Source organism: Rhinatrema bivittatum, chromosome 2, assembly GCF_901001135.1.
Source record: "Rhinatrema bivittatum chromosome 2, aRhiBiv1.1, whole genome shotgun sequence".
NCBI lineage: Eukaryota > Metazoa > Chordata > Amphibia > Gymnophiona > Rhinatrematidae > Rhinatrema > Rhinatrema bivittatum.
This window is the reverse complement of record NC_042616.1, coordinates 47,231,074-47,251,374: the sequence shown is the minus strand read 5'-3', so window position 1 is coordinate 47,251,374 and position 20,301 is coordinate 47,231,074. Positions and strand designations below refer to the sequence as shown.

The window sequence follows — 20,301 nt, the reverse complement described above, 5'->3', positions numbered from 1 at the left end:
CAGTACCTGGTCTGGATCCTGCTAAGCTTCTGTTCCAATTTATTTTCTAGTCTGCCTGTCTCAGTGATGACATAAAAGATGGAAGTGCATATCAAAACATTGAAATGGAAGGGTACACCCTGTGGTACTGGAAGTAGATCCTGCAAGAACAGTGTGTGATCTCTGGAGTAGCGCAGGATCCATCCACTAACAAAAACCCTGCCAATTGTAATGTCGCGCCAAGAGTCGGAGCAGCCAGCCTATTGCCTGATTTATTTTATTATTTTTTTTACCTTTACCACCACCCTTCTAGTTCAGACCTTGTTTTTGAAGAACCCAAGTCATCTGGCCAACCCTGCCACGCTCAAGCCAGCCTCCTTCCTTCCTTCCCTCCCAGTAAGGTCAGACAACAGGGAGCGGGTCTCAGGCACAGCCCTGGAGTTTTCCTACTGTGCTCAAGGTTTGTCTACATCCTTCAGAATGTTCACATTTCCATCATCTTCTTATATTACTGTAAGGGACCTCCCCCCCCCCCCCCCCCCCTCTAGGTTCCTCACGAACTAAATTGTCCTAGGCCAGGGTTTAGGTAGAGAGGATAGCTTTGCCCAACATCTCTTGCAAGGCACCTCCCCTAGGCTAAATAATCTTTGAATATCCAATCCAGAACCTCCAGTTGGGAGGGGCTGAGGGGGATGGATGGCTTCTCACTAAGGGAGCTCTAAGGCAGGCCCAGTGAGATCTGGTGGCCAGAACAGGTGGGGGGTGTCTACCATATGGAGAACAGAGAGGCATCAAGGGAATAGTGATTCTCACAGCTTTAGAATGGCCCAGAAGGCCTTGGTTCACAGAGTTGATAAGGCTCAGTACAGAAGGTCCACTGAGATTGTCGGAACCCAGGACTGCTACATCAGAGTCCAATTCGTGGAACGGAGTTGAAGCTGCATTGCTGACTGTGTAATTTATCTGCCTCAGGTTCCATTGAGTGCTTGATGCCACCATGTGTTCCCCAGGAAGTGGCAAGAGTTTGTGGAATGGCAGAAGAGGACATGCAGGGGCCATGAATAGGGAGATTGAGGAGCTGCTGATATCTCTGGGTAGCTATTGTTTCTCATTACTTGCTTAAGAGCCAGTGTCTCGTTTTTAATGCCTATTGCCTAGGACAGGGGTGGCCAACTCCAGTCCCAAAAGGCCACAAACAGGCCTGGCTTTCTACATATTCACAATGTAGCTTAGTGATTAGAGCAGTGGGCTGCAAACCAAGGAAACCAGGGTTCAAATTCTGCTGCTGCTTCTTGTGACTTTGGGCAAGTTACTTCACCCTCTGTTGCCTCAGGTTCTAACTTAGATTGTGAGCCCTCTGCAGACATGGAAATACTTAAAATACCTACAGTACCTGAATGTAATCTACTTGAAGTGCCTGAAAGGTGAAATGTGTATGCAAATCTATCATGCATATTGATGGTGGATATCCTGACAACTAGGCCTGGTTGTGGCTCTTCAGGAGCAGAGCTGGCCACCCTTGGCCTAGGGTTATTAGTAATATAATATCTGAAAAGCTCAGCCTGACTAAGCTATCTAACACTTGCTCTGTGTTGCTCAGCAAGTTATTTAACCTCAGGCTCACAATCTATTACAACACGGTAGGCTCTTTTAGGTCAGAGGTACTGTAAACGTAAGAACTATTTTTTTTGTAGAGCACTGTCAGATGTCTCCTACATGGAGAGAGTATTCCTACAACATGACCTGGCATCCAGGCTTCACAGGCACATAGAGGTGTGTGCATGGCAAACTATACCTATGAGAACCAGGTTGTGGCATATGCAGAGCTGTAGATCCATAGGAATAGTGGCATCAGGAGTGGAAGCTGACAAGAAGAAAACGAAGGGAAAAGAAGCAGAACTGGGGAGGGTATGTGAAAGCTTAGCCTCTGCACCCTCCCCCCCCCCCCCCCCCCCCGTTACTCTCCATCTTGCTCATAGCTCCCTCTGCTACTCTACACATCTAGCAATTTTATCTTATCTCTGGGCAGGTATCACTGTGCAAAACAATTCTTCCTTGATTTTAAGGTAGATTTAAGTTTATATTCATGCAATGTGTGGATTGTTATACTAAACAATGAAGAGGCTGTGATCAAGGTTGACGTATCCCAGATGGGTTTATATAAAGATCAAACAGACATGAATGACTCAGAATTGCCTGTATCCTCTGTAAATAAGCAGGTTGTGAATACAAATGCAATTAGAAATACAAATTAAGATTTATGTCTGTGTGCAAATGTCAGAAGGCTGAAAAATAAAACTGGAGAGTTAGAATGCATGGCACTAAACGAGAATATAGATCTAATAAGCATCTCAGACCAGGTGGAAGGTGGATAACCGATGGGACACTGTGATACCAGAGTACAAATTATATTAACATGACAAGGCAACGAAAATGGGTGGAGGGGTGGCACTATATATTAAGCATGGCATAGAGTCAAGTAGGACCAAAGTTCTGCAGGAAACCAACCACACTCTCTGGAATCTTTATGGATAGACATTCCAAGTGTGGTGGGAAGAGTACAATAGTGATGGTACACTACCACCCACCTGACCAGGATGAGGACACAAATGCTAATAAGACTGGCAAATAATGGGATACTTCAATTACCCCAGTATTGATTGGGTAAATGTCACATCGGGACAGACCAGGGAGATAAAATTCCCAGATGCCATAAATGATTGCCTCATGGAGCCAACAAGAGGGGGAACTACTTGACATGTATCAGGTCATGTATTCCCCCTGAGAATTACGGTATATCCACTTGGCAATAGTGATCTTAATGCAATTAAATTTGACATAATTGCTGGAGGGTGGATAATAAGGTTAACTACCAAACATAAGAATTGCCATACTGGGTCAGACCAAGGGTCCATCAGGATCTGTTTCTAACAATAGCCAATCCAGGTCAGAAATACCTGCTAGTGGCATTTAACTTTAGAATGGCAGGCCTTGATAAAATGTGAAAAACTAGAAAAATTAAGTTTGCATGAGGTGTGGACATTGTTTAGAACATACCTTCACCAGAAACATTCTTTGATTCTGGGAAACCGAAAGATGTAATAGATCAAAGTGACAAACTAAATAATAAATCACCTGTACTGAATCTCATTCATCTCAGAGTTCTGAAAGAACTCTAACGCGGAATTGCAAACCTGTAACAAGTAATCCGTGGCTGTTTTTAAATGATTACAGGACTGGAGGGTGGCCAATGTAACCCCAATTTTTAAAAAAAGGACTTTAGGAGTGATTTGGGAAACACTAGACCTAAGCTGATGCTTATTTGGGGTAAATGGTAGAAGCTAGTCTAAAACAAAATGTACTTGCCATAATGATAGACCTGGCTTATTGGGGAGGAATCCTTATATGGTTTTAGCAAAGGAAAGTCTTGTCTTAACAATCTATTAGATTGTTTTTGATGGTGTGAAGCACGTTGATCCATTTCTTATAAATGCATTGATCCACTATACTTTGATAAATGTGTTCTGAAAACCGAAAGACTTCCCAGGAAACTAGACAGTCATGGGGAAGGAGGCAGTGTGCCTTTCTGGATTGGTGACCGGTTAAGACCGGAAGTTGAATAGAACTAAGTAGTCTGCTCTCCAAATGGGGAAAGGTAAATAGGATCTATACTGGGACCTGTGCAATTTTTAGCACTCTTTAATGTATCTGGAACAAGTGAAATGATCACATTAAAAAAAAAAAAATTACACTAAACTATTAAAAATTGTTAGAACAGCAACAGATTGTGAAGAGCTGAAGGACCTTGTGCGACAAAGACTTGGCACAACTAAATAGCAGATGACACTTTAATGTGGACACGTGTGAAGCGATGCAAGTAGGTAACGATCATCCCAAGTACATTTACCGAATGCTGAGTACCATGTTAAAAATCGCCACCCAGGAAAAGGACATCAGAGTCCTTGTGGGCAATACTTTGAAATCCTTCGCTTACTGGGGTAGATTTTAAAAGAAGCGCGATCAGCCTACTTTTGCTTGCGCATCAGACTCAAGCAAAAGTACGCTGGATTTTAGTAGATACGCGCGGAGCCGCGCGTATCCACTAAAATCCTGGATCGGCGCGCGCAAGGCTATCGATTTTGTATAGCCTGCGCGCGCCAAGCCGCGCTGCCTCCCCCCGTTCCCTCCAAGGCCGCTCCGAAATCGGAGCGGCCTCGGAGGGAACTTTCCTTTGCCCTCCCCTCACCTTACCCTCCCTTCCCCTACCTAACCCACCCACCCGGCCCTGTCTACACCCCCCCCTTACCTTTGTCGGGGGATTTACGCCTCCCGGAGGGAGACGTAAATCCCCGCGCGCCAGCGGGCCTGCTGCGCGCCGGGCCGCGACCTGGGGGCGGGTACGGAGGGCGCGGCCACGCCCCCGGGCCGTAGCCACGCCCCCGTACCCGCCCCCAAAACGCTGCCGACACGCCCCCGGAATGCCGCGACGACCGGGCCCGCCCCCCGACACGCCCCCGACACGCCCCCCTCCGAGAACCCCGGGACTTACGCGAGTCCCGGGGCTCTGCGCGCGCCGGGAGGCCTATGTAAAATAGGCTTCCCGGCGCGCAGGGCCCTGCTCGCCTAAATCCGCCCGGTTTTGGGCGGATTTAGGCAGCAGGGCTCTGAAAATCTACCCCACTATGCAGAGGCGACAAAAAAAAAAAAGAGAATTATTTGGAAAGTAACGGAGACTCCAACAGAAAATATTTATATTGTCTCTGTAACAATCCATAGAGTGACTGCACCTTGAGCACTAGGTACAGTTCTGGTTTCTCCATCTCTGTATCTTTTCTAGTTCTGCTAACAAAAATGATAGTGGGGGATGTTAACATCTCCCCCCTGAAGAGGGTTACGCAGGTTAGGGCTCTTCAGCTTGGAAAGGGGACATGGTAGAAGTTTATTAAAATCATGTGTGAGAATAGGACAAGTAAATTAGACTGCTATTTACCCTTTCAAATAATACTAGAATAGGTTTCATGGAGCATCCTCTTAACAACCAGCAGATATATAAAAGAAATTGCAGAAGAAAATTTCTCTCTGCACACAATCGAGCTGTGGAATTTGATGCCAGCGGATGTGATCAAGGAGACTAGCACAGTGGGGGTTTAAAAGGTTTGCAAAAGTTCCTGGAGAAAAGTCCATAAAATGTTTTAGCCAAGTAGGCACGGGATAGCCATCCCTTATCCCTGGGAGTCAGCAACAAGAAGTAAATCCTGCTTTTCCGGGATCTGCCAGGTTACTCGTGACCTGAGCTGGCTGCAGGGTCTGGGCAGGATGCTGGGCTCGATGAGGACCTTGGTGTGGCTGAGCAGGACGCAGCTTTATATTTCTGCATGGTTGTAAGGCTTCACTGCGGTCTTTTAGGGATACAGAGAGTTTGGGCTCTGTTGTGAAATTTTTCTGACTCTTTCCCCAACCAATTGGTGAGGAAAGTCCTGGAGTGGAAGATGCTGAATGGGAATGGCTTGGTGTTTCCTCAGTGACGTTCGATGACGTCGCAGTCTATTTCTCAGAGGAGGAGTGGAGGAATTTAAGAGACAGCCAGAAGAAGACTTACAAGACCGTCATGCAGGAGAACTATAACCTCTTGGTTTCACTAGGTAAGGACTGTTTTTCTGTTTGTTCTGTCTTAATTTTTTTTAAGGAGCATGCACACTGTATACCATGTTGTGACGTGCAAGTACAGATGAGTCTATGTAGGGCTACGATGAATAATGCAAATGGTACGTGGGCAAGGGAGTTCTGCCTTGAACAACTTACTTCTGTGAGATCACCTTCCTCCTCCCCTCAGGCTTAGTCTCATTTTCAGGAGTGTGTGCCTGACTATCCCAAAGAACAACAGGTGAATAATACCGCTCTCTTTTTTTTTTTTTTTTTTTTTTTCCTTTTCTTTGTGGAGGAAGTCACTCTAGTGCACTGATTGGAAGCTGGCCAGCTAGATTTAAATGAATGTTTGTTTTTGGGGAAGGTGTCTTGGTCAGTAGGGATAATTGGACTAAGTATCCTTCTCCCCCTCCCCAGGAAGCAGGATTAAATTCTACAAGTACATTAGAATCCTACAAGGATCTTACTGAGAAGTGGCTATTCCCAGTGCTTAAAACACAACAAGGGACCACCTTTCAGCTTGTAGAGAGTTCACTCTCCAGCATTAAACCAGGTTTTTAAACCAAAACTGATCAGCTATGGACAGTGCTTCTGGAGGAAGGCATTCTAACTCTCTACCCTATGCAGTACAAACCCTGCTTTCAGGGCTGTCCCTGGTACCCCATTGGTGTGCATAAGTCAGTCTACGGAGATGTATGTGAGTAGCTTATAAACTGGCGGGAGCTATTCCTGCCCCAAAAGTACACATGTATATTTTGTAATGCAGGAACACACATTCTTTATCCATTTTTATAAAACTTATGCTCCTATTTTACACATGTAGCAATTATAACAAAGTGCGCATAATCCAGTACAGAATGTGGAGAGAGGTATTTTTATCAAGGATGCGTGGACTCCAGACTTTTGGAATGCTCTTCCTTTGTCCTTACGTACTGAGAGAGTTTGGCTTTTTTTTTTTTTTTTTGGAAGGGCCTTAAAACTTGTCTCTTTGTCAAAGTTTTAAGAAATATGATTAAACTCCTGATTTTTTTTTTCAGCTTATTCTGTGTATATACTCTGAGTATTTATTTTAATTGCCTTATTTTGTTTTATATGGTTACTTATTGCTTTTTGTTTAGTTGCTATGCTGTGTTTTGTCTTTTCTATTTTATTATACATTGTTGGATTTTATCTTCTGTGTTCATTGTCCATTGTTTTAACTGCCAAAGAAAGACAATTCGTCATATGAAACTAAACTACGTTGCATCTGAAAATACGCGTGTGTGTGTGTGTACTTGGAATCGCCAGATTGAGGATACCTCCACCAGTTCACCCAGACCTTCCACTCATAAACTAGACATGTGCAACTCCAACATAATTCTGACCTCCTACGTGTTTAACAGGAGATTACTCAAGTTTTATTTTTAGGTGTTCCTGGAAATGCCATTATTGGAGTCATATAGGCATTTCTTCCATAGGAGTTTAAACTAACCATTCTTCCCCTCTTCTGGATCATTACACTGATGCAGAGTATGCACCATAAGAACTATGATGGGAGGAAGGTAGTTAGGGAACAGCCTCCCAGAGTAGGTGATGAAGGCAAAAATAGTAACAATCAAAGAAAGCATGGTCTAAGCATAGAGGAACAAGATCTACAGGAACTGAGGTTAAAATTGAATATAGTACAAAAGGAAGGGAAAATTAGAAAATTGGCTGGGTCTTCCAAGCTTTATCTACCTTCCTATCCTATGTAAGGAGTCTTTCTATTAGTAACACAGTAGTGACAGCAGAATAGGACCAAATGGTCCATCCAGCAATCTTTTTATGGTAGTATCTGCCGCCGCGCCGTGCAGGCTACCCCCATGTTTCTCTTAAGGGGTAGCAACTGCTGCTCTGTGCACTTATTCTCAAGCCGTATGACAATTCATAACAATTTTTTACTGCTAGCAACATTTTTACTGGGTGATGAGCCTTCTTGAACATTCAGACAGAGCTGCTTGATGTGCTTTGCTTATGGACTTGGCCATAGAAGCAGTCCTGTGGTGGGTGGGTTTTTTTTTTTTTTTGTGGTGTTTTTTGTTTTTTCCCCCTTATGTCTACTTATTAGTATATATTTATTTCCAGGTATTATTATATACTATCCTTCCTATATTTTTAGATCAGGGCGGTTTACAAAAAGATACATTCACAGTATGCACAACATACAAAATAACATAGGCCTGTGTTGGTGGTTGTATGAATCCAATTCCGCGGAGAGCAATGTTGCAGTTGTGTCAAAAGCATCAAGGCTTGTTGGTTAAGGGTAGTAACTGCTGAACCAGCAAGTTACCCTCATGCACCCTTTTTTCTTTATATCCATCCTCTAGCTTCAGGGATCTACAGTGTTTATCACGTGAATTCTTTGACTGTCTTTTTTTGTCTTCACTACCTCTGAAAGGGCATTTCTGACAACGGATCTGAGTCATTCCCCAGGAGTCTTTTTATTTCTTCATTTTGTGATGACCCCCCCCCCCTGTTTTCCTTTCCAATGGAAAAGATTAGAGTTTTGCACATCATTAAAACCTTTCAGGTATCTGAAGGTCTGTATCATATGTCCCCTGTACCTCCTGTTTTCCAGGGTATACATATATAGATCCCTAAGCCTAGCCTCATAAGTCTTCCAATGTTGATCGCCCTTCTCTGGACAGCTTCATACTGTTTCTTATCCTCTTTGAGGCACAGGCTCCAGAACTGAACACAGTGTACTCAGGTGAGACCTGGGGGAGGGCATTTATCACCTCCTCCTTACTGCTGTTCCTCTCGCTATGCAGCCCAGTACTCTTCTGGCTTTAGCTATTACCTTGTCGCATTGCTTTGCCATCTTCAGATCGCCAGACACTATTATCCCAAGATTCCTCTTATGGTCTGTGCATATCAGTCTTTCACCTCCCATAACACATAGTTATTTTGGATTATCGCATCCCAGACGCATGACTCTGCACTTCTTGGCATTGAAATCCCAGCTGCCAAATCTTAGACCACTTTTCATTCTCTCTATTCCTATAGGCATGACCACTCTGTTGCAGATCTTGGTATCATCCACAAACAGACAAACTTTATCTTCTATCCTTTCTGCAATGTCTCTCACAAAGATATTGACTAGAACTGGTCCCAATACCGATCCCTATAGCACTCCAATGAACATGGTTGTCTCTTCAGAGTAGGTTCTGTTTACCATTACATGCTGTCTCCTATCAGTCAACCTGTTTGTAATTCATGCTACCACCTTGGTGCTCATTCCCAAGCTTCTCATTTTAGTGTCAAGCCTCCTATGTGGGACTGTATCAAAAGCTTTGCTAAAATTCAAGTAGATCACATTGAACGCTCTTCTTTGATCCAATTCTCTAGTCACCCAATTAAAAAAATCAATCAGATTTGTCTGACAGGACCTTCACCTGGTGAATCCATGCTGCCTCTGATCCAGCAACCGACCTGATTATAGTTTGCCATCCTTTTCTTCAGCAATGTTTCCATTAATTTTCCTGCCACTGAGATAAGACTAACCAGCCTATAGTTTCCATCCTTCTCTCTGCTGAAAAAGTTTTAGCCCATCTATCATTCTTACCTACTCTGCTATGGTTTTATTTCATGTTTGAATTGTCCTGTATATGCAGAATATCTTATGTATGTTTTGCATTTTTTTTTTATTTGGTGAATCCTAGGGAAGACTGTTGTGTGTTCTTGGAGATCTGACTTCATTAAGTAGTAAGACTCCCAGTTGGCTTGCTGGCTGAAACTGGGGAGCTACAATGCCAGGGTCCATCCAGCAGGGAAGAGGCTTAACTTTCTGGGTCCTTGGTGTGTTCATGTCTATGGTCGTCCTCTTAAGTCCCAATCCACTAATTTAATCACTTGGCAGGGTAGGAGACCAGGCTACAAAAATAACCCATATGCTTTTCCACTCAAAACCTGTGTCCCTGCGGAAGAATCAGACTGGCAGTTTCAAAACAGTCAGCCTTCTAGGGCTTCCAGGCAGGATTTAGTGTGTGCAGAGTGAGTTGTAGTTGCAGTTCTCTACTCCAAGGTGCAACAGAGAGCACACAGGGTCCACACAAGCTCCTATTTTTCTTTCTTCTTTATCCTGGGTCTGAAGACAGCCAGTGGACTTGTAGCCATGAGTCATTTTATAATTAATTTGTTTATTGCATTACAACTATACAGCCAAGAAAAAACATTTGTACACAACAGCATTGCCAGAATAACACCAAAGAGTTATCTGTGTGACCAGTCCTCAATTGCCATGAGTAACTTAATTTACCACACGACTCTGAGGCGGCAGGGGGATTAATGGACGGTGGGGCTGCCAGAGGTTCAACACAAATAACTATATAGGATCTCGCTCCTCTCTCTGTGCCGGTCTCTCCTGCCGGCTGACAGCACCACCCCACCTTCTCCTTCTCCTGCCCTTATATATAGAGGGAGATGGTTCATGTATGGCCTCTTCTCCGCTTTCTCTTTATTTTTTTTTTGTTAAAATTTGGAAGAGAAACTGTGGAAGTGTCAGCGGTTTCCTAGCTCTTCTTTCGGCACTGCCTGCCCCATGGAGGCTGGTGGGCCTGGTATGACAAGGTTGGGAAATGTTGCTCTCGTAGATTTCACTGGCAAGCTTGCTCCGATTGCTTTATGGAACGAAATGTTGTTAGCCAAGATGGAGAGAGGGGAAAGAGGGATTCCCCCCCCCCCCCCCCCATGTGTGCGCCTTTTCATTCTAAATCAAAAGGCTTTTATGATCCATATGTAAACGGCTATGACTATTAGCCAATATTGTATGCTGTCCTCTACAGATCTATATAAGCATACTCAAAGGGTTCCCTTGATCATGATACATGGATGCCCAGACTGCGGGGTTCTTTTATTAAGAAGATGCCCTGAGCAGATCCATTTTCCTAATCTATTGATGACGACTGAATAACTCAGACTTTTTATAGGCCATTAAACCTCTTCATGCCTGCTGGAGGAAGGGAGGTTACGACGGCCACCTATCGTGGATTCATCCATCAGTATAGCTTTACAGCAATCATTCAGACCAGAAAATGTAGCTTTTTTTGTTTTCCCCCTCATGAACAGGATGTCCCATTCCCAAACCTGATATCGTATCCAAGATTGAACGAGGAGAAGAGCCCTGTGTCGGAGCTCAAGAAAACAAACAAGAAGAAACTTCTTCTATATTGACCTGGTTAGGTAAGTCGCATCTGAACGCCACTTCTTTAGCGAGGTGACGTGTGTCGCCGTGGTGGTTTCTGTCTGCGTTGTTATGGACTTCACTTAACCACCATTTGGAAGAAAAAGCTCGCCAGATTCCTCCCCTTTTATGTTCTTAAAACATTTCAGGAAGACACAAGGCAACCATGTTGTATAGCCTTGAGGGGGCAAAAGAAGTAATTTTGTTGTATTCCAAACAATTCACAGAGCCGTGTCTTGAAATGACTTAGTTCTCTTACGACAGTCTAAATATGGATCCTTCTGGTCCATTTTAGGGCACAGCTGAGCCCTTTGTTCCCAAGATCCCTCCACTGGCTTTCAGACTCATGAAAGATACTGCGCACAGAGACCTTCATTTTCAGTCTCTCTGAAATTCCCAGGCAAAATAAATGTGTGAACGAAAAAAAAAAAAAAGTCAGTGGAACACTTACTTTGATGTAACATAAGAGAAAAAGGAGTGGGGGAAAATCATTTTTCCATTTTTTTTTAAATTCTAACATTGAAATTCCCAAGCAAAATGAAAACTGAAAACGAAGGTCCCCAAAGATATAATAACATAGGCTTTTTTGGCCATTATTTTACTATCATGCTTTTGCAGTCTGCCCAGTTATTCTGTACAAACTAATACATCCCAGCTGCCAGCCACAGATTGTGCCCAGTTGCAAGATTTCCCCGTTTTTTTTGTTTTTTGTTTGTTTTGTCTTCCTGCTTGGTATATCTTGGACAGAAGATCACACGAACCCCATTTAGTTCCATCCAATAGAACCCTTTCCCATCTCCTATTACAGACCTTTGTGCTTAATCTACTGTAAATTATCCAAACACCCGGGCTCCTGTGTCCCATGTGTACCCTGCCGGGGGAAAAACCCGATTTTACATGTGGGCCTGCATTTCCACTTCTAGCTAATTACAGAACTTTGTAGCCTGCCAAAGGGAGCCAGCTGCTATTCTATTGTCACACCATGATCTGCACAGCCACCATTACTTGTCAGCGTCCTAGGTAACTCCACAATGTCCCCTTTCTAATTCTGTTATCACGTCTGTGCCAGTGGTGGCATTGCTTTGACCTTGGGTCTCAGATCTCCACTGTTACTGAGAGACATTGACTTTTTTTTTTATCTCAACTTTTTGGAGGCTTTCATAGGGTCTCTGCACCAGAAGATGCTGCCAAAGCAATCCTTACAAAAAGTGGCTGTGTGAATATTTGCTGCAGCATCCATATAGACTGTTAGCCTTTGGGGGAGGGTGCTGGAAGGTACTACCTAAAGCCAGGGTTTTGCTTTTTGATAGGTTACATGTAAGGCTGTAAGCTGCCGAACTTGTGTACTTTTCAGATGAAAAGACCCTGAAGATACCTCTAGAACAAAAGCCTGGAATTGCAAGCGCAAATGTCAGGTAAAGACCAAGGGAATAAATAACCGGACTCATGCCACCTGAACAGGAACAGATGGGCCCTGCAGCAGAGAGAGAGAGAGACTGTATGCTATGGATACCTGTGGAGGGGGTCGGTTACCAGAGGAGCCAAAGACTGCAGACCCTACGAATGCATCAAGAATGAGAGAGATTACAAACGAGCAGATTATGACCATCCTAAAGACTGAAGGAAGAGTCAAGGCCCTTGTCTTGAGCTCTGAAAGACACTGAGCCAATGGGAAACACAGCATGCCAGCTTCATAAGAGATGGCACAACAGAGCCTCTTGAGTTCCCTTAAAGCTGGCATGATGCCACTCTTCCTGCAGCCATAAGAGAGATGTAGCTAGTGCAAGTGGACTTAAGGGGATTGTACTAGTCCCCCCCTACTGATATCTTCAATCCGCCCCCAAAAAGCTGGATATTTTGATTTAAAACAGCTCAAAACTCGAGCGAGTACTAATTAGCAATGATCACAATTGGTTTCATTTATTTTTTGTTTTTTAATTTATAAGATGCTATGAATTATATTTAAAGTGTAAAAGGCATAGAAACACACCCTCAATAAAGAGGTAATGATGTATGCAAAATGTTTTCTGACTATTGTGGTCTTAAATAGGAAAACTCATCATGAATGCTTTTTCCAGTGTTTATATAATTACCAGAATCAGAATAAAACAAGGGTTTTTTTTGTTTGTTTGTTTTTTCCCCAACTTTTTTCAGTGGCAAAAAGGGGAGGAGATAATAGGAGGCTCAAACGGAGCAGCCTGGGAGTGGGCCTCCCGGTGATGGTTTTGATTAGAAACTGGTTGAGAGATAGACAACAGAGGGTGGGGGTAAAAGGAATTCACTCTGAGGAGGGAAGGGCGATTAGTGGAGTGCCACAGGGATTGGGCCGGGAGCCAGTTCTGCTCAATTTGTGAGACATTGCAGAGGGGTTAGAAGGAAAAGGTTGGGGGGGGTGTATGTTTTTTGTGTGTAGCCTTTTTGTAATTGAAACTAAGATCTGCAACAGAGTGGACAGCCCTTAGGGAGTAGACAAAATTAAGATGATATCATAAAAAAACAAAAAAAAACCCCCCCAAAACTTGAGGTTGCCAGTTAAGATTGTCTGATACCAGTTTTATTTACAGTAATTTCTTACCTGCCCAATTACCAGACATCTTCTGGATGGTTCACAGTATAAAAATACACATTATAAAACATTTTAAAAGCCTCACAGAACAAAAGTACCTTCACCTGCTTAAGAAAGGTCTTATAGTCCTGGTATCGTTGAATTTCAATAGGGAGCACATTCCATAAAGGAGGGGCAACCCAGAAAAAAAGCTGTGTTCTAGTCTTCTGCAATCTTGCTTTGGTATCTCGAGGAACCGATAATGGAGAAGGCCCCCTCTGAATGCAGGGCCTGAATTGTGCCTTGAGATAATCCAGCCCCTCCTCAGGAATTCTTTGACTGACAGGGAGCCAGTGCAGGGATCTTAGCAGCAGGGTAACGTGGTCCCTCTTAGGGGTCCCTGTCAACTAACGAGCGGCCATGTTCAGCATGGTTGCAATGCACTTGCCTGATATTTAGGTAGACCTATAGGGTATTACAATAATCTATGGTGGAAAAGACAAATGCCTGGATCGCCATCCTGAAATTTACCTTATCTGGCCCAATCTGCTTATTCAGGGTCAGAACAAGGGCTGTGTGCAGCAGCCCTGACCACGGTCTTATTGTGAGGATGCATGCATAGATTAGAACGGAGGATGGCACCCAGATTTTGTAACTTCAGAGGTTCCCAAGCCTGTCCTCTAGCCAGTCAGGTGTTCTTGAAAACCAGATTGGCTGGGGGTCCTCCAGGACAGGTTTAGGAGCAGTGATATAGTGCAGCCTGCAAAAGCTGGAGGGTATCCCAAAGGGAAAAATGCCTCCGTATGGTCATCTCAGTTTTCTTAATATTAAATATAAGTTTACTAAACTGTAGTCGGTGCTTAATTGTTCATAAGCATACAGAAATCAAACTGAAGATTGCTAACCATGATTAAAAAAAAACAACAAAAACCTGGATGTCATCAGTATACAATTTATACGTACACCCAGGCTGGAAACGGTTTAAGTAAAGGAGTCAAATGTTGAATAATGCACCCAATAAAACTGACTCTTGGAGGAAACTTGGAGTGGGCACAGAGAAGAGGCTGGTAACTACAGACCGGTAGCCTCACCTCGGTGGTGGGAAAAGTAATGGAGTCACTGTTGAAAGAACAGTGAACTATCTACAGTCGGGAGAATTACTGGACCAGAGGCAGCATGGATTCACCAGGGGAAGTCCTATCGGACAAATCAGACTTTTTTGACTGGGTAACCAAGGAATTGGATCACGGAAGAGCACTCAATGTCATCTACTTGGATTTCAGTAAGGCATTTGATATGGTCCCGCACAGGAGACTGGTGAATAAAATGAAAAGCTTAGGAGTGAGTGCCGTGGTGGTGGCGGCCTGGATTGCAAACTGGTTGACGGACAGAAGACAATGTGTGATGGTAAATGGAACTTACTCTGAAGAGAGAGCGGTGTTGAGCAGAGTGCCGCAGAGTGCCGCAGGGATCGGTGTTGGGACCGGTCCTGTTCAATATCTTTGAAGGTGACATTGCGGACGGGATAGAAGGTAAGGTTTGTGTCTTTGCGGATGACAAGATCTGCAACAGAGTGGACACGCGGGAAGGAGTAGAGAATGAGACTGGATTTAAGGAAGCTGGAAGAGTGGTCGAAGATATGGCAGCTGAGATTCAATGCCAAGAAGTGCAGAGTCATGCATATGGGGAGTGGAAATCCAAAAGAACTGTATTCGATGGGGGGAGAAGGGCGGATATGTACAGAGCAGGAGAGAGATCTTGGGGTGATAGTCTCTAATGATCTGAAGTTGGCGAAATAATGTGACAAGGCGATAGCTAAAGCCAGAAGAATGCTGGGCTGCATAGAGAGGAATATAGAGTAAGAAAAGGGAAGTGATAATCCTCTTATACAGGTCCTGGAGTACTGTGTTCAGTTCTGGAGACCGTATCTCTGAAGGGACAGAGACAGGATGGAGGCGGTCCAGAAGGGCGACCAAAAAGGTCGGAGGGTCTTCATCGAATGACTTGAGGAGAGATTGAAGAATCTAAATATGTACACCCTGGAGGAAAGGAGGAGCAGGGGTGATATAATTCAAACTTTCAGATACTTGAAAGGTTTTAATGATCCAAAGACAATGACAAACCTTTTCCATTGCAAAAAAATCAGCAGAACCAGGGGTCACGATTTAAAACTCCAGGGAGGAAGACTCAGAACCAATGTCAGGAGTATTTTTTCAGAGAGGGTGGTGGATGCCTGGAACGCCCTTCGGAGGAAGTGGCGAATACCAAAACGGTGAAGGATTTCAAAGGGGCGTGGGATAAACACACTGGATCCATAAAGTCTAGAGGATGTGAATGAAGAGAAGAGGCACAGGGGTGGCTTGTGGGAATGACTGCTACTACCTGGAGATTAATATCCTTATTCAATAAACATACACACAGTTAATGCGACTCCAACCTTGCTCTATGCTTCAAACGGCAAAACAAAATGTGGGGAAAAAAGGATTTGCATCCACAAAAAAGCAGGGGAGTAGCTTGCTTGTTATGGCGGTTACTACCCCAAACCAAATAAGCCTGATACTTCACTTTCAATGCATATCCAGCATAGCTCTCTGCTTCAACGGCAGGGAGAATGAAGAAAAGATGATTTATATCCAGACAACCACCAACAAGGAATGAATTACATAGTCTGGGTAAACAAGCATAGGTGTAGCTTGCTTGTTACGGCGGTTATTACCCCGAATCAATTAAGCCTGATACTTCACTTGGAATACATATCCAGCGCAGCTCACTGCTTCAACGGCAGGGGCGAATGAAGTAAAGAGAATTATATTCAGACAACCAACAAGGACTGAATTGCACAGGCAGGGTAAACAAGCGTGGGAGTAGCTTGCTTATTACGGCAGTTAGTTACTACCCCAAACCAATTAGCTAGGTACTTCACTTAGATGCAGCTCCAGCACTGCTGTCTGCATGATGGTGGGGGTGGAAGGGAGTTGGAACCAAAAAGTTACCAATAAGGGCCCTGACCTCAGCGGTCAGAGTAACAGATAAGTATGAAAACAAATAGGTGTGTGAAAGCTTGCTGGGCAGACTGGACGGGCCGTTTTGGTGGTCTTCTGCCGTCACTTCTTTGTTTCTATGAAATCAGATGCCAGGAAGAGATGGACTCTCTCTACCTAGGTAACATCAAGCTAGGTTGAGAGAACTTTGTACAAATCTCATCATTGTGTGAGTTTCCTTCACATGAGTGCACTGTTCTGTTAATATGTCTCACTCTGCATGTAAAAGTGGCCCCTAACCCTTACACTACTACCTAAACCTCTCCTCTAATTACTAGGTGGGCCTCCTATCATTGCATAAATAGCTAAGTACTCCAAGGGCCTTGTAGATAGGCTCTCTCTTCCCCCCCCCCCCCCCCAGTAGTCAAATGAGCACTTTGCAGGTAGGAAAATGCAATTATGTAGGTATTACCAAAACGTTTACGCACTTTGTGGCAATACTTATGCGAAACGCTAAGAGAGCCTGTTTATCGCAACATGCATTGTTACCATAAAACAGGCTCCGTTTCCTATCGCATGCGATATTTGATAAATCTAGGCTTGATTTTACTTTCTCTTCCTCCTTCCTGTTTTTTGCTTGGGGGTAACATGCCAAATTCACTGGCCACCTCAGCTCCCTAATTTATTTATTTATTTATTTTAAATTTAATCTTTATTGTAATTTTCCATATAATTTAAAGTAAGACAAAACTTACAACAGAAAAAGGATACAGCCTTATTAATAGTTATACTAATTATACATACATCCAGGATCAATAATCAATATAATTGGCCAAATCCTTTACAAAGAAAACTGAGGAGACGAATTTTAGGAGCATTACTCAGGTACTTCTACATTATCGTATTATTGGAACGGCTAGCATTACTTAGTGACTGAATTATCTAGATCCCACTTAGTGCTCGCTAGGAGATATTACAGAAATCACCCTAGCATTTACAAATGACTTGAGTTGCTCTGGATAATAAAACACAAAACATTCTTCCTTTTCGTTTTATAATGCACCTGCTAGGATATCTCAAACATAAGAATAACCCAAACTTTTAACCTGTGTTCTTAACATCAAAAATTCCCTTCTCCTTTGCTGTGTAACACGCAAGGTCCGGGAAAATCCTCACCCCAGCTCCATAAAATGGAGTTGAGATGTTTTAAAGAAATTTTTCATCACAATTCCCATATCTTGCACAGTAGCAAAGGTAACTAGAAGAGTTGCTCTATCACACAATTCTATTGAGGAATCTTCCAGATATCCAGTCAAATTTTCCATAATCTCAACCTGATTTTCAACATGTGATCTAAACACCTGTGGAGGCTTTAAAAATTTGCTTGATGATACAAGGTAAACCTTGTTCATTCAGCTTTAAATTTTCAAGGAAATATTTTTTAAGAGTCACTCCATCGTTTGCCCCACAATCCTTGGAAAATTTGTAAATCTAAGGTTGAGATGTTTGGAATAATTTTCAAGATACTCAATTCTACGTGAAGCTGAAGTAACATCTTTAATTAGCTTAGTTTGAACATTAACATTTTTTCTATTACAGCTTCCATCTTATTTATTCTAGATTCACTTTTTTCTAATTTATCTTCCATTTTTTTTTATCTTAGTATTGAGAATTCCAACATTTGCATTTGTCTCAAATAGAGCCTTACTCAAACCAGCCACTAAGTCCCATAATGAGTCAAGTGTCACAATTGCTGGCTTTGCTGGTATTGAAAAATGGGCTAACTCGCCCACCTTATCAGCCATGCTTTCCTCCACCATCATCAGCTTTCCCTTCTTTCTCCCACTCCCTGCTCTGGGGTCGATGTTGATGCTACCGCCTCCAATCCTCCAAACACACCTACCGCGGTGCCTTCGGGAGATTCTGGTAGGCTGAGAAGCTCTGTCCGGGTTCCACTCCTGCCGACACAGCTACAGCCCCTTCGGCTGACTGCTCACCGGCAAACACGGGGAGCCGGTGGGTGACATCATTATTAGGCGACGAGGATCAGGAGGAGACAGTCACTTCCCCAGACGGCGAGGGAACTCCCAACGCCGAAGCGGGACATCTCCTCTGAAGCAGTCACTAATGCAGGAGTATATGAAGTTATTAAACGCTGACTTGTATTTGGGGAAGTTCGGAGGGGTAGACCCGAACTCTCCTTTCTTTGGAGGCATATTTCAAGGAAATTTCAAATAAGGTTGAGCAGCTTACTCACTGCGTATATATGCGGCCTTCTGTCTCCTCTTGGCGAACTGTGTTGCTTCAAGATTCCTCTCCACTCCACTCTCCGTCCTGCTCCGGACTAAGCCGGAACAAGCTGGCGCGCCGGCATCGATTTTATGGGCGTCTCATCTCCTTCCAATGACGTCAGGGGCTTCAGGGGTGGAGCTCCGATGTTCTCCCCGGGACCGCAGGAAACTCCCAGCACGACGCCAAGAGCTAGATGATCTCACCGCTCCCCGGGTAGGTCCCTCTGCCGCCAGCACAGCCGCACCACCATCCACACAGGCACCGATTTTATGGGCGTCTCGTCCCCTTCCAATGACTTCAGGGGTGGAGCTCTGATGTTCTCCCCGGGACCGCAGGAAACTCCCAGCGTGCAAGGCCAGCACGACGCCAAGAGCTAGATGATCTCACCGCTCCCCGGGTAGGTCCCTCTGCGCCAGCACAGCTGCCCCAGCTCCCTAATTTAAATGCCTGATAATACATGATCTGAATTTTTCACTTTAGCATCCTTTTCCTCCTGTAGGGATTCCTTACCATATTGCTCCATGGCCCCAGCCTCCAATGTATACAAAAGCACTTTCTTACACTAGGTTTTGAGCCAGGCATTGAAACTATATGGCATAACCTTTCCTTTACATGAACAGATAACACTTCTGAAAAGGCAGAGTCTTTACCATCTGTTTTAATGCCCACCTTCAGGCACCTAGACAGCCTGATGCTTGATTCGCTAGCGCATATTTGAGGAGCTGAGCCGCTGATAATAATAAAATGTTTATTTCACTCTTTACCATACAGGGTGCTCCAAGTATGTTATGGAGGAGGTGGAGTGGAGAGTGCAACTGAAGTGGTGTCACCCAGGAGCAGGGAGAGGCAAATTTTGTAAACCACCCTGGACTGACCAGACATCTTGTGCCGGCTCTGAGAAGTGTAGGAACATAAGAAGAGCTAAAGTGTGTGTTCCATCTAGCCCCAGCTGTTACCCAGTCAGAATTGGGCTGTACTGGAGGGAGAACTTGACTTCACTTTACCACCGACCTAGCTCTGTAACTGAGCTAGGTCGGTGAACTGGCACTGGGACGCTTACCTCCCTTCTCTAAGCATGCTGAGGCCTGCAACTGTAAGGCCTGCACTGACCAGAGCAGCAGTACCAAGCCAGACTACCTTGGAATGAGAGCTAGCATTGCCCTGCCAGTATCCCCCTAGCTGACGACTTTGCGTTCACCAGCAGCTCTGGCACACTCAACGCTAGAATGGCCAAACAGTAGGAGTATTAAAATCCCTGCTGAACCTGCAGTGGGTGTAGTAAGAAAACACTGCAAAATTGAAACGGATAAGGGTGGGAACTGAAGCCATGAAAGAGAAAGGAGGGGAAAGAACCAGGAACTTGGGGATGAGCAGTGTAAGGTCAACAGCAAAACAACCAAAACTGGATTAACTTGGATAGGGAGCCAGGCCTGCTGTGCCCCCTCCCCTTCCACTAAATCTTGGAGTTTGACCAGTGGCTTTCCCTAAATCTCAGGCCATGGGCTGCAGCCCCATAAGCACCTGCATTAATCCAGCACTAGGCCTACTTTGAACTCTACAGAACTGCAGCGATGAGGCTCCTTGTTCGGCAGTGAGCACGGAGACGGAGAATTGCTGTTGTCTTGCAAACAGCCACTAGAGGGTGCTAGAGCACAGTC

The 20,301-nt window shown here is 44.2% G+C and overlaps 1 protein-coding gene and 1 long non-coding RNA gene across 3 annotated transcripts in view; both read left to right on the top strand.

Annotated features, from left to right (window-relative positions):
* The window catches only part of LOC115083908 (zinc finger protein 2-like), a 60,752-nt gene that overhangs the window by 18,482 nt on the left and 21,969 nt on the right, over window positions 1–20,301 (top strand). The gene's annotated exons all lie outside the window — the stretch shown is intronic.
* Window positions 1,032–12,272, top strand: LOC115083910. The gene is made up of 4 exons (XR_003854420.1): window positions 1,032–1,073; window positions 5,502–5,621; window positions 10,711–10,824; window positions 12,180–12,272. It is a non-coding gene; the product is annotated as an uncharacterized LOC115083910 (long non-coding RNA).